The 13,160-nt window shown below is 46.6% G+C and overlaps 1 protein-coding gene across 3 annotated transcripts in view; it reads left to right on the top strand.

The window, feature by feature from the left end:
• Nucleotides 1-13,160, top strand: part of LOC135400905 (uncharacterized) — a 131,605-nt gene that overhangs the window by 79,181 nt on the left and 39,264 nt on the right. The window contains exon 1 of one of the 3 annotated variants that reach the window (XM_064632909.1): nucleotides 11,006-11,272. The exons of the other annotated variants lie outside the window; for them this stretch is intronic. The gene's annotated coding sequence lies outside the window, so the exon portion shown is untranslated. Of the gene's footprint in view, nucleotides 1-11,005; nucleotides 11,273-13,160 lie in introns of those variants that run through there. 3 annotated transcript variants of the gene reach the window in all.

The raw sequence follows: 13,160 nt of genomic DNA, 5'->3' as shown, positions 1-13,160 counted from the left end.
TCTCACCGGCCTCGGTGGCTCAGTCGGTAGCGTGTTCGCCTTCTGATCCCGAGATCGCGGGTTCGAACCCGGCCGAGGACGCCGGCAACTTGGTGGCAGGGTACAAGTTGCCTAGACACGCAGTCTTCCGCGAGGGACGTTAAATACTGGGTGCCGTGTGGTGAGCTTTCATCGCACGTTAAAGAACCCTCAGGTGGGCAAAAGCAATCCACAGACCGACCGCTGTGGCGTCGCTCATGATCTCAGTTGTCTCACGACGTAAACACCCAAGTATTAATTATTATTAAATGCAACTCAAGGCATCCGAGTGACATTACAACAAATAAGCAAGTGTCATCAGTAATGAATGAGGTCAGTTAATGGGACCATATTTCAAAAGTCGGCAGGCCAAATACAGCACCGGTACTTCAATGCGCACTGCACAGTGTGCCCTGCCTTGAAGACAGTAGACGAGACACACTGAGGCTCCAAAGGGCGTCGAGAAGGTCACATGATTTCAAAAATTTCAGAACTACGTGCATGGCCGGCACTTGGTGATATACAGACAGACCGTGTACGTAACTTAAGTACTCTACTATAGTTACTCTACCTTAAATACGTTTGGGTGCAACTTGGTATCTCAAAAGTACTTCTAAAAGTCAGCATTTAGTGTCCCAACTTACTTAACTTTATACTTTTTTAGGAGTAAGTAGAAGTATGTTTTGTGTGTGTGCCTGTGGGTGTGTGGGGGGTGGGGCGCTATGTCACTTGCATGTGCATACATTTAATCCCAGATAATCTGTGGTACCCAAGCCCTTCTGCGGTAGAGCTTGTAGAGGCGGGCGAAGCCTCAGCTCTATAGTGGAGACGCGGGACAATGTGTTGGCCTGAAGGGCATGTTGGTGGATGCTCGTGGTCTGTAGGAACTAGGGGATAGGACCGGGTATTTCATAAAGACACAGAGAGCGAGAGCTGTTACAAATGTTAATAATTGAAAGTAACTGCTCATTAAGATAATATGTGTAGTTTACGGTGCATAGTTTACTCGCTCACGTTCGCTTTGTGTGGCCTAGAAACTAGAACACTCCACCGGCCTTAGTTTACCGGCCCTACCCGGGCCCATGCCCGGAGCCACGGAGGCTTACCCGACCAGAGCCCTACCCGGCTGCCGGAAACTCAGCCCGGCCCGGCCCGGCCCGGCCCGGCTTGTACCGACGCACGGAGGCTTGCCCGACCCAAGCCCGACCTGGCTGCCGAAAGCCCGGCCGAGGCCCGGCTCGCAGTTGCAATGTGGCGGACACTGTGCACAGCAAACAGCGTAAACCACACATACTTGGAACGCGCAAGCGCAGCTGTTGATGTGGTTGGTGCTTGTGGCAACACCTGGGCGTCTAGTCTAGCGCGCATGTCCACGGAGGATGCCGCAGCGAGGGTGAGACTCACAACATGGCGAAGTCGAGAATACCACGACGCCTATGTTGTTGCGTTTTAGCAGAAAGACTGAGGGAGCACACAGGTACATGGTTGCTTTGTTTTCAAAACGTATGTTGAGGATTGAGGGGACCATAAAATGATTTCCGCGAATTCCGAGTACTCTGCTGGAAACGGTTTCTGATGATCTTTCACTATCATACACGCATCGACTTTTAACCGTATTCAGTGCTCCGGAGGTCTAGTTACCATTCAAAAATAGCGGGCCGTGACTGCCGGATACATCGCTTTGAAGCGGGCTTGTGTCATCGACCTCCAGTCCTCTCAACACATTATGGACGACCGGGAGTACACACCCCGAGGGACCACGTGGGTGCATGGTTTCGGTTTGGACAACAGCGACGTCGTATATCTGCCGTCGAAATCAGTAGAAATATGGCGAAACGCAAATTGTCAGCGATGGGGGAAGAGATTATGCGACGCACACAGCGTCTAAGAACCGTTCCGTGCGCAGAAATGCAATCAATCATAATCGATGAATCGATGAATGAAAAAACGCAAAACAGAACACGAAGTGCACAGGACGAAACGGAGATTTGCTGGTTATCAGTTTCGTCCCGTGTACTTCATGTTTTGTTTCGTGACTCCCTCCACTTTGTGTTTCCCTCAAACCTGAGGAAATGTTACCTTATTCGACTGGCTCGAGCTCTCGACCGACTTTAAGGGGGGGGGGGGTTATATATTAGACCAAAAAGGGAAAAAGAAAACGGGGGAAAGGTCAGCCAAACGGGACGTCGGCTTGCTATTCCGGAAATAAATAAATAAACAAATAAAATTAAGAAATAAGAAATTCAGGGTAGCGCTGCATGTTATGTGTAGGTCCCTAAGGCAGAATTTTATTCCACGGAGAGTCGTGGTCTCTGAGATAAAAAAAGAAAAGAAAAAAAGAAAACGGGATCTTTCGCACCAGGTTTCACTTTCACTGCGGCGTAAACATGAGGCAGGCTATACTGCATCTTGGCGGACGTCACAGAGGCGTTTGACCGATATAAATGGGAATAACGACTGTTTTGAGATGCGGTAAAACGTAATGGGCAGCTTTTTCTCTGGAATCGATGGCTCAAGAGACGATTCCAGAAAATCCCAGAGGCTTAGCCGCTTTGAACTATGGGAATTTGCTGGTAACAAAGGAGGGGATGGTCTCCAAACCGTTTCGGTTCCTCCTCTCTCGGCCGATTGTCTTTGAGGAGTCAAGGTCGGCGATACCGAAACGTGAAGGATAGTTCGTTCCACTAATCTCCCAGGATGCAACGCGTACGCAAGGAGCACTGGGATTTTTTGATATCCTGTATTGCTTGGCATAAAGAAGAACGGAAGTGACTAACGGTGAATTCACACCGGCGGCCAGCGCTGGCTAGAAAATTTCATTTTAAAGTAATTGGCCGCGAACTCAATTGAAATCTTTTTCACGATGAATACGAGCATAAGAAAGATTGCTTGATTGATTGGTACAACAAAAAATGGAGATGTTAGTCCCAAACTACTCGGGACTGGCTATTCCAGGACGCGTTATTTAGGGCTCATTATATGTAAAACAAATGAGGATAAAGGAGGGTGAGGAAAGCAGAAGAAAAGGAAAACGATATACAAATCTGTACACTTTGTGAGGCACACATGCCCAGACGCGGATGGGAAAATTTTATCAAGCGAAAAACAGTGCGACAAACTCAATGCACGAAAAACAAACAAGCAAAGAGCGTCACAGAGTGTCGAAGAGGTCCGTCGAGACGAGGAATTGCACAAGGGCCCGCATGGCAGGCCTGCGCTGATTTCCAGGCCAGCACCCAAGAACCTTTTCAGTGGGGTATGGGTGATTATACAGGCGGCGCCAACGATGACACAAGGGTACGACGGTGCGCACTGTACCTCGGACAGTCTTGGAGTATGTGATCGATGTCTTCAACTACAACACACGACTGGTGCCATCTGTTGGAATAACGAAGGCTGTTGAGAAATATACACCCCCATACGTAGATTGTACTTAACGGCAGGGGCGGTAATAGAACCGTGGTTGTGTTCGGCTGGGGTGAGCTGTCGCTTATCTTCGCAAGGTGCTGGCCCTCCCACAACCTGCGCGACTGTCAACCGCAGTACTCACCGCCCACGAATTTTCCCACACATGCTTTTCTTGTTCGTGGGCCTCCGTCTTATGTACCTGTCTATTTTGCCCTCATCTCATCGTCAGCATCTATTTTTGTTATTGTTTTTGTTTCTGTTTTGCGAACTGGGATCTCCACGCGGCGCCTTCCGCGGGGACATGACAGGTTCCTGTGAACGCAACGCGGGAGAACACAATTGGAGCCGGTGCCCTTCCGATGATCGGTTGTGCAATCAAAATGCTATGAAGTCACCTCATAAAGTCGCCTGTGCAGAAATAGCCTAACTGTGAAACTGAATATTACCATTAAGCCACTTACACTCGGTAGAATTTGGCAATAGTACTGCCCAATGTGACTGGTATGCCGGTATTGGGCCTTTTCCGAAGATGCGGTCGTACACACTTTACTTGAATCTCTCTTTATGGCAGTGAAGGAAATAGAAATGGAAGGAAAAAGAAAAAAAAAAACATGGAAATGAAGGCTCCATCAACATGGACGCCGGAGACCCCATAGCGCTTAAACCTACAGAAGAAAAATAATTGAGAAACTGCAGTACAAATAATTGAAAAAGGGTACATGTGACAGGGGAACTTATCAGTTGCAGGTGGCGAAAACAAAAATGTCAAGGGACCGAAGTAAAAAAGAACTTAAAGGAAAGGAAAGTAAATGGAGTCAAAACACTTTGTCCGCCCCGATATCTGTAAAAAAAAAAATATATGAGAGCATCCAGTATACACGGCCTAGCAGTGATCCTCATGCAGGTTGTCTATTCGACACACAGCTTCAGCCGGCAGAGGACTCAACGTAACAGAGAAACAACAAAAATTAACGGTGTGCTACCTCACCTTACCTTCGAGGCATGATAAAGATGCTCCGCGTTCTCTCTTTAATATGTCGTGCAAAAGATTGTCCATATGGTATAAGTATGGTAGGGAAACAGACGCAAGGCGTGACTGGAAATGTTCCAAGTATGATATACGGCGTCATCCACCAGAGGGGGTTGTTTTTCGGAAGCCGACAAAATTGACGACGTAGTTTCCTTAACGCAACAAACTGCTATATTTATTCGTTCGTGGGGTTCGAACATGAGTAAGCAGGATAGGTTTAAAGTAAATATAAGGCAACGGCAGCAGAAAAGAAAAGCTGGAAGGCGTTCCGTGAAATAGAAGTTTCGGACAGATCATCAATCAACACCGCGATGGGCCAGCCAACGACAGTGACAGACGGCGTTACACCCACTAGAACGACAAACGAACAACGACGACGGCGAGCTGAGCTGCATTCTCGCCCAAGATGTATAGAGTAGCATCCTTACGTAATGCGCGGAGTACAGCAGCAAATACGCAGGGCGTATTATTTTACTTAATACATATATTTTATTTTTTAAAAAAAGATACGAGAGCAACACAAATGCCAGTTTTGCAGGTGGGTTGTGCGGCCAAGCGCACATTCTGACAAGGAGAGTATGCACATAGTAGCGTTAATTACCTAAATTACGTTAATTAACTTTCTAAATCGATGTTTTCGGCATGTACTTTGATGCATCGCAAAAACAACTTCATGAACAAAATGTACGACATCGCCATATTTTGCTACTGCAAATGGGTCGAAACAAATCAGAACGCGGAATGTTCCCTGTTCTGGTCCTGCTGAGCGGCCAATCCAACAGCAGGTGTTGACGCTCGGTAACGTGGAGCCTCCATGTGCCAGAGAGACGAAGGTCCCTCCAAGATCAAAATTAAGTTTGCGTTGTTCCGTTTGAGTTTAAAGGTTACAAAAAAGGGGAGAAAAAGTATTCGCCATCCGACGAACTCTGCTACTCCCATAATGGGCCCCTTCCCACAAAAGGGAAAAGCATCACCTCTCTCTGTCCCCGGACTGCATATGCGCATGCATATCTGCATCTCACAGGAGTCCGCAGAATCGCGATAACTATAAGACACGAAAAAAAAAATAATAATAAAAAACTGCACAACATATGTCTAGTGCACATTGTTTTCTTGTAGTTGAGGCAGCAGACACGCACTAAACTTGTCGTCTAGGTGAATGCCTTCACTCACAGCCTTTTTACAAAAATAACTAAATAAATTCATAAATATAGGCCGTACACCTTTGTCAAGCTGCGGTCGCAAAAGCTGTCATCCCAACTCTATTGTTAGTACGCATTGCGTGTCTACCTGTCTAACGGTTACAGTACGGGTTGGGACTAAAGTTTACGGAACACGCGAGCGGCGTACTTTTTCTTCGGTGCGACACCCTGGCGGCCGCCGGAAGCGGGTGAGTTCACTGTTTCGGAGGGGTGGAAGGATGCGCTAGAGCCCTGCACGGGCCGACTTTTCCGGGCCCTACCCGGCCCGGGCCCGGACCTTCATATTTTTATGCAGGCCCGGCCCGGCCCGGTGACCCAGTGACTAGAGCCCGGCCCGGCCCGGCGTCTAAGCAAACAGAGCCCGGCCCGGTGACCCGTCGAGTGGATCCCGGCCTAGTATGTCCAGCCGCGACGTACGCGTTTCTGGCGATTATCAGACAAATTTATAAGTAAGTTTATAAGGAGAGAAGACAAACATACAAGTGATGATGGTTTAACACCGTAACCGCACGAGATCAAATTAAATCCGCACGCGGACATGGGCGTTATCGTTACACTGTCAAGATTTTGCGGAGGTAGAGCATGCTGTCGACAAGCTGCTTCTCCCAGTCCCTACCCCTCTCACCAAGCTTTGCCAAAGTGATTGTGAAATACGTGAGGAGCAATGTAAAGTGGCTTTGAAGCGACACCGGAGGTACCACGGTGTGTCGCTAACAGCGCACCTTTCTACCCCTCCGGAACAGTGAACTCACCCGCTTCCGGCAGCAGCTAGGGTGTCGCAACGAAGAAAAAGTACGTCGCTCGCGTGTTCCGTAAACTTTTGTCCCAACCTGTACCACTTGACCCACTTGACGTTTCGGTACATCGAAAGTGCACTTCCTTTGGAGTAACCCTAATACCAATTAGGATTGTTGAGAGCAGCTAAAGTACTCTACGTCACTGGCGTAGTCAAAGTGGGTTCTGTGGGTTCAACCCCCCCCCTCCCTCCAACCCCCCCTCCCTCCGAAATGGTACCTTTGGTAGTGTGTTTTTCTAGAGGGAAACGAGGGGAAATCCTCCTCTCCCATGTAAAGTCTCCATAGAACCCCTCCCGAGACACTTTTCTGGTTACGCCGCTGCTCTACATCATGCAGTTTTAGGATATTATAACTAGGGTTTCGTGTTTTCGGTTTTAATCGAAAAACACCGAAAAAGATACGCCGGGTCAATTTTCCCTCATTCGGTTTACCCCCCTTTCGGGTTTACCCCCCATTCCCTCATTTCGGTAAACACCGAATACAGAGGGACATTCCAGGACACGACAGCGATAAATTGCTGCACGTGCCCAGCAAGTTGTTGATGCAGATCAGAAAACCATACAGAAATGCGATGGTTGTGAAAAAAAATGTAAATGTGTAAATCTACTCCCAATTTGAATTTTTGTGTGTGTGTGTGTGAAAAATGTCCGTTTACTTTTTTGTTAGCCGTAAAACGCCACCGCAGCGAGCAACGCCATGTTGAATGAGCGCCGTGCGGAAATATTACGTTGTGATTTCTACTCGCCGATAACTGTCGGGTAAACCATGTACACGCCAGGAAAAACATCGAAAAAAAAAAACGCAGATGTCGTGAAAATCAATAGACACCGAAAAACATACGCCGAATCTGGTCAAAAATAAAAACCGAAAACGTGGAACCCTAATTATAACCAACTTCGACGTAATTAATGTTTCGCGTCGCTAAGAGAAAAGTTAGTAGTTGTTAACGAATTTCTTAATGGAATATATACGCCACACATTTCGCACAAATCACTTCGCGCAAGCGCTCAATGCATTGATCTCAGGAACGTGCCTGTGGACGTGAAAAACAACTTGGCCGAAAGCTGGAGATGTGACGTTTACGGTTTTTATCGAACACAGCCAGACGCAAGTGGACTAAGAGCCCCCCACATGAGCAGCAGCAAAGATCTTCCGGCGCCAATTCCCGAGTGTAATTTGATTATCACGCGGTGCTAAGTGCAGGAGCTATCCCGGATTGCTTTATTCCTTTCTCGAGCGTATCGATTAGGCAAATTTACATTACAGGTCCCAGTTTCGTTTTACTGTATGTACAAGTCGTGTCGGTAGCTTGCATCATCCAAGGACATTTAGGGTGACTTCGGCTTCGATAGACGAAGTGCTGAGTTTGTTATCTTGACGCGTACACGTTTTCTACTTAATTTCCATACCGTAGCAGGGTGGAGCTGCATCAAAAGTGTTCTGTACCAGATCTCTCCAAAGCATATGACACCCGTCACTCGGAAGAAGCGAACGTAGGAAAGGTCGCGTGGCGATCAAGTCACGTGCAACTATAGTCAACTGCATGTTCGAGTTCATTAAAACGTTTTACCACACATATCATCACGTTTTGCAAACATGTCGTTCTTGCGTGGGTACCACCTTTTGTTAGCTTGTCACGTATTGTCAACCATGCTGAAACAACTCGGTGACCACCTGGTTTGGCTTGGGCTGGTGCCTCTATATCGAACTCCACAAATAACGAGAGGATAGAGAGGTAACAAGCGTGTTGTCGTTTTTTTGACCCCCAGTCTCGGGTTTTTCAATTCAATTCAATTCAATCCAATTTAAGTTTATTGCAATGCAAGTATGAGAGTTACATAGTTTTTTAGTTATGGATCCAAAACTAATACCGCGACCGTTACGAAACGGGTAAGCGACTACGGTGTAGGGTACGCCCTATAACTAGGATTCCATGTTTTCGGTTTTTATTTTTGGGCGGATTCGGCGTATGTGCTTCGGTGTTTATTGATTTTCACGAAATCGGTGTTTTTCCTGGCGTGTATATGGTTTACCCGACAGTTGTCGGCGAATAGAAATCACAATGTAATATCCGCACGACGCTCATTCAACATGGCGTTAGGGTGATTGATTGATTTTAAAAGAAAAAAATGGAGATGGTAGTCTCGAGCCACTCGGGACTGGCTACTCCAGGACGCGTTATTAATAAAAGAAAGGGAAACTACACTAACCTCGACGCTTTGAAACGCTTTGAAAGAATAAATGAGAACATCATCACCTAGCTTGGCACCTGCCACCTCGCTTTTGGCGTTAGGGTAATGGAGGTCAGTATGACTCACTCACTGAGCCCAATGGCCGACATTATAGTTTGGGAGCCTGCCAGTAAGCTCAAGGAACGATCTCAGACAGCACAGACGGTGGCCACGTTCCAGTCTTGAGCGTCACCTCGGAGTCACCATTAACCAGAGGACACTGTAGCTGCTTGTCCACGCAGATGGTGTCCCAGAAATGAAAACATGCTTGACAATAGTCGGCTACGCGGCAATAGAGAATTTTAGTCTACCGCTACCACAGCTGTGAGGCCGACAACGGCAAGCTTCCAACCATCACTGTTCTGTTACCATCACCACCGCTATCGGGAGCCCGGTAGGCTCTGACGATGATGTTGATGGTAGAAGAAAAAATATGGAGGTGTGAGCCCGCTCACCTCGGGACAGGCTACTCCAGATCTAGTACACGAAAAAAAAAAATCTGAAAAAACGAGAGCTCTCCTGTGCTCTTAACGAAGGTGATGAGTGAGCGCTGTGCACCCTGACGACGAATCGCAGGCCATTCGCCCAGCTCTTTCACAACGTCAAACGTTCGGCTACGAAGACGGTCCAGGGGGGGGGGGGGGGGGGGGGGGGATATGTTTATTGAGAAAAAAAAATAAAAAGAACGGTCCAGGGATTTCTGAAGTTGCAACCGGGCAGTGTGAAAGCGCGCGCATTCGAGAAGAATATGTTCCGAATCTTCACGCACACCACATGTTGAACACAACGATGAAGGTTGAGCGCCTATGTTGAACAGAAATGCGTTGGCCAATGGGACATTGAGTCGAAGTCTGTGAAGCAAAGTTTCGAGCGGCTGGGACACCCGCGGAGGGATTCGGTAAGAAAGGTTCGGGTCAATCCTGCGCAGGGCAGCGACGTCGGCTCTGCGGAACTGGGCCAAGCTAGTTGACGCACAACATACGATTTCCATCCTCAGAAGTGAAATACGTATATCTTTTGCGTGGCACCGCGTTGGTGTGCATCACGTGGTTCTCTGTCAGCAGCATCATTCCCAGCATTGCCCATGTGACCGGCGATCCACTGGAGCTTCATAGTGTGCCCTTTTGCGACAGCGGCATTGTACGATAAGATGATGTACACGCACGCTACCATTGGTTCCGGTATAGGTGTGGTAACTTGACGGTGACGAATCCCGGTGCCGGCTGTGCCGTCTGGGATTCTCTCGTGGGTTTTCCTCAGACGCTGTCAGACATACGTATGAAGGCACAGTTCCCTTAAAAGTCGGCCCAGGACGCACATTCCCCCAGAGCGTTAGCCGTGACGTTGCCCACCTCTGTGAGGCCGACAACGGCGAACCCTTTCACCAGCACCAGCACAACCACCACCACGTTACTAACGGTATATTAAAAGTTTTAAAAGCGAAGTCCTCGCTAGTGTTAATAGTGAGCGGCTCTGCTGAACGTACGAACGTACTAACTGCATACAACTCAACACATCAATATGAAATGTAAATATTTACTGAACAGAGTATAAAGAGTAACGTAACGTTATTTTACCAACCACGACCACCACCACCAGTAACGTAACGCTTTATCCTTTTTTGTATAGCTGATAATATTTTCATGTTGCTTTTGAATGTGTAATTACAGAACAAGTGTGAACAGAACATGTGAATCGGGCTTCCGTAGGGATCCATCAAGGAATTGAACATCGTTTGAGGACATTCTACATTTCTGACATGGTCCGCTCCACATCTTTTTTTTTATCCACAATGTTCTACCCAAAGCACTTAAGGCACGCAAGACCAAAATACTATTATCGTTTATTAGTGTTCTCCGACGCACTAATCAAAGTCGGAGCTGCGTTCTTGGTGACGCACACTAGATAACCATTTGTTCCACGCAAGACGTGATCATCCATCGACTTCACAAAAGGCCTACAGACAGCTAGTGAATAGCGTACAGTCGATATATACAGGATCAATAACACAACATTCGAACGCAAGATCGATTCCTCTTTGACTGCCGTTTCCATTCCCTTGTTGTGCTTCCTGTAAAGGAGACCCGTATATCTGCATAGAACGGCACAGTAAACTGTTTTTCAATGCAGACGCCTTCTCTCAACAAAAAACTTACCGGAAGAAGCCGTAGACACGATTGCGTCTACTTGTGTTCTGAAAGTGTCACGTTCTTTTCTTGTCCCTTCGGGGCGGGACCTCAGACGGTAGGTTGCGATGAGTAAATGTGTTTAGCGTCACAAACGCCTAGTGGCAGAACGTCTTTCGGTGCAGACGACGTGCAGACTGCCAACTCTTGTCGTCGCAAACTCTTAACAGCAATTCGACAGCTCTGCGTCGGATACTTTCAAGGACCCTCTTCGACAGGCTTGCCCGAGCTGCACCTGCGCGTGGGTGCCGTTCTCTAAATTTTGTGCAACCCGATTTTTGACACCTTGGAAGACGTAATTAGCCGACATGAATTGTGTGGTTATAAGTTAGTGCGACAGTGATTACTATTTTCTATGTTTGTAACGAATACCAGCATCTGTGCAGTTCGTTTGGTAGTCGTAAGTATATTATACTTTGCATGCTTCTTTAGCTACTAAAATGTAAAAGTGTGAGATGTAAAGTGAGTCACATTTTGTGCCTGCAGAAATATTATTTAAGGGCCACTGTCGTTGGTTGAGATGCCATCTTTTCTGGACAGAACTTGTCACGGCGCATGACTTTATACCTCGCTCCGCGCGGCGCGCACGATTTCGATGCTGTTATGAGAATGTACATTGTATGTAATATAATGTGTATTGCATATTTTGTTTGCTTGTGTAACATAAAAAACTGCAACCTAGATTTCGTTGCAAAACATGCAACCTAGGATTGATCACGCTGAATTTCAAAGCCGGTTTTCATGTTGGCCGAGAAATTAAGCAGCGGAAGATCTATGCAGCTGGGGGGGTATCTTTCCTTTGTTTACTATATTGGTGGATGAAATAGATATAAAGAAATAAAATAATCTCTCTTCGACAAGAGATTGTGAGGAGGGGAGTTACTATTTCCATGATATTAGGGAAAAGTTTCTGAACATTTTTGTTACTACCCTGAAGCGGTCCCTTGTTCGTCGTCTTGTCCTAATCGCACGTAATAGACAACATCGTTTTTTTTTTATCAACACGTCATCACGTGACATTGTTCGACATGCCTCCATCAGCATACGACCAATATACGGACGTATAATCTGCCAGTGTACATTATAGGATGCTTCTTATGAGACATGGTACAACTTATGCCTCCGAAGCTTGTTCCTCCGAAGCACGAGCGCATCGCATCGACCGAGCGAGTCTTAGCGGCTGTGTCATTATCACGTGTTTGGGAGCGGTCAGCAATGCGAGGATATATACCTCCACAGGTGGCGGCGTCACCGTGGAGTATTGACGTCTCGCCAAGACGCACTGTTAGCGCCGACCTAAGATCATGTCACTTCCCTGCGCCAGGCTGACGAGCTCCAAGTAGAGCGAAACAGATATCCTTGGCTGGGAGTGCACGATCAAATTGTAAACATATGCTCAACGTGCAGCCACAGAGCTTTTGCTATTTTTCCTTTGTATATATATATATATATATATAGAGGGGGGAAAAGCCATTAAAAAAATAGGTAAATGATGCTAGACGTGTTTGGAACTCAAACTTACAGATTAAAATGGCTTCTATGGCTGCACGTAGAGAAACAGATACTCAGCTACCCAGGGCCGACGAGCCGCAAACACGGCGAAACACGTGTCCTCTGGTGCTGTCGCATCGTTCAATGAGTATCTATATATATATATATATATATATATAAGTAAAATAATAAGACGTGGACTACAGATTACAGGAAAGTTAACAAAAACTAATTTATTTAATGGGAAAAATAACACATAGATTATATACACATAAACACATATTTATTAACACTGTCGAAAGGTCGACCGTTCTTTTATAATCTATGTGTTAAATTAGTTTTTGTTAACTTTCCTGTAATCTGTAGTCCATGTCTTATTATTTTAATTTTATTCAACTTCGTAGCCGTCTTATATATTAACCTCTTTGACCTATATATACATATATTGCAAGCAACTAATTTACTGAGGTCGAAATAAGTTACAAAACAACGCCCACAACGTTTTAACGGTCAGGTCGCTGATGACGGGCGCAGCCATTTTATGGTATAAACGTGTGTTGACGTTTGATTATAGGCCCAGTCCAGCATGTATAGCGTTCGCCTAGCCCGCTTGTCGTCTATGGAGCGATATATGATAGGGCACACCTGTGAAAGTTCACGAGGTACACGGTACGCATGTTGCGTTCTACCGGGTAACGGGAGTCAAGAGGTCTTGTGCGACTCCTGCCATTCATGAGATCAAAAAGGAGCAAGATGACAAGCTGCAAGAATGAGGACTCCGAACTTCGTATACCGTT

Source organism: Ornithodoros turicata, chromosome 7, assembly GCF_037126465.1.
Source record: "Ornithodoros turicata isolate Travis chromosome 7, ASM3712646v1, whole genome shotgun sequence".
In the NCBI taxonomy this organism is placed as follows: domain Eukaryota; kingdom Metazoa; phylum Arthropoda; class Arachnida; order Ixodida; family Argasidae; genus Ornithodoros; species Ornithodoros turicata.
This window is presented reverse-complemented; position numbering and strand designations above follow the sequence as displayed.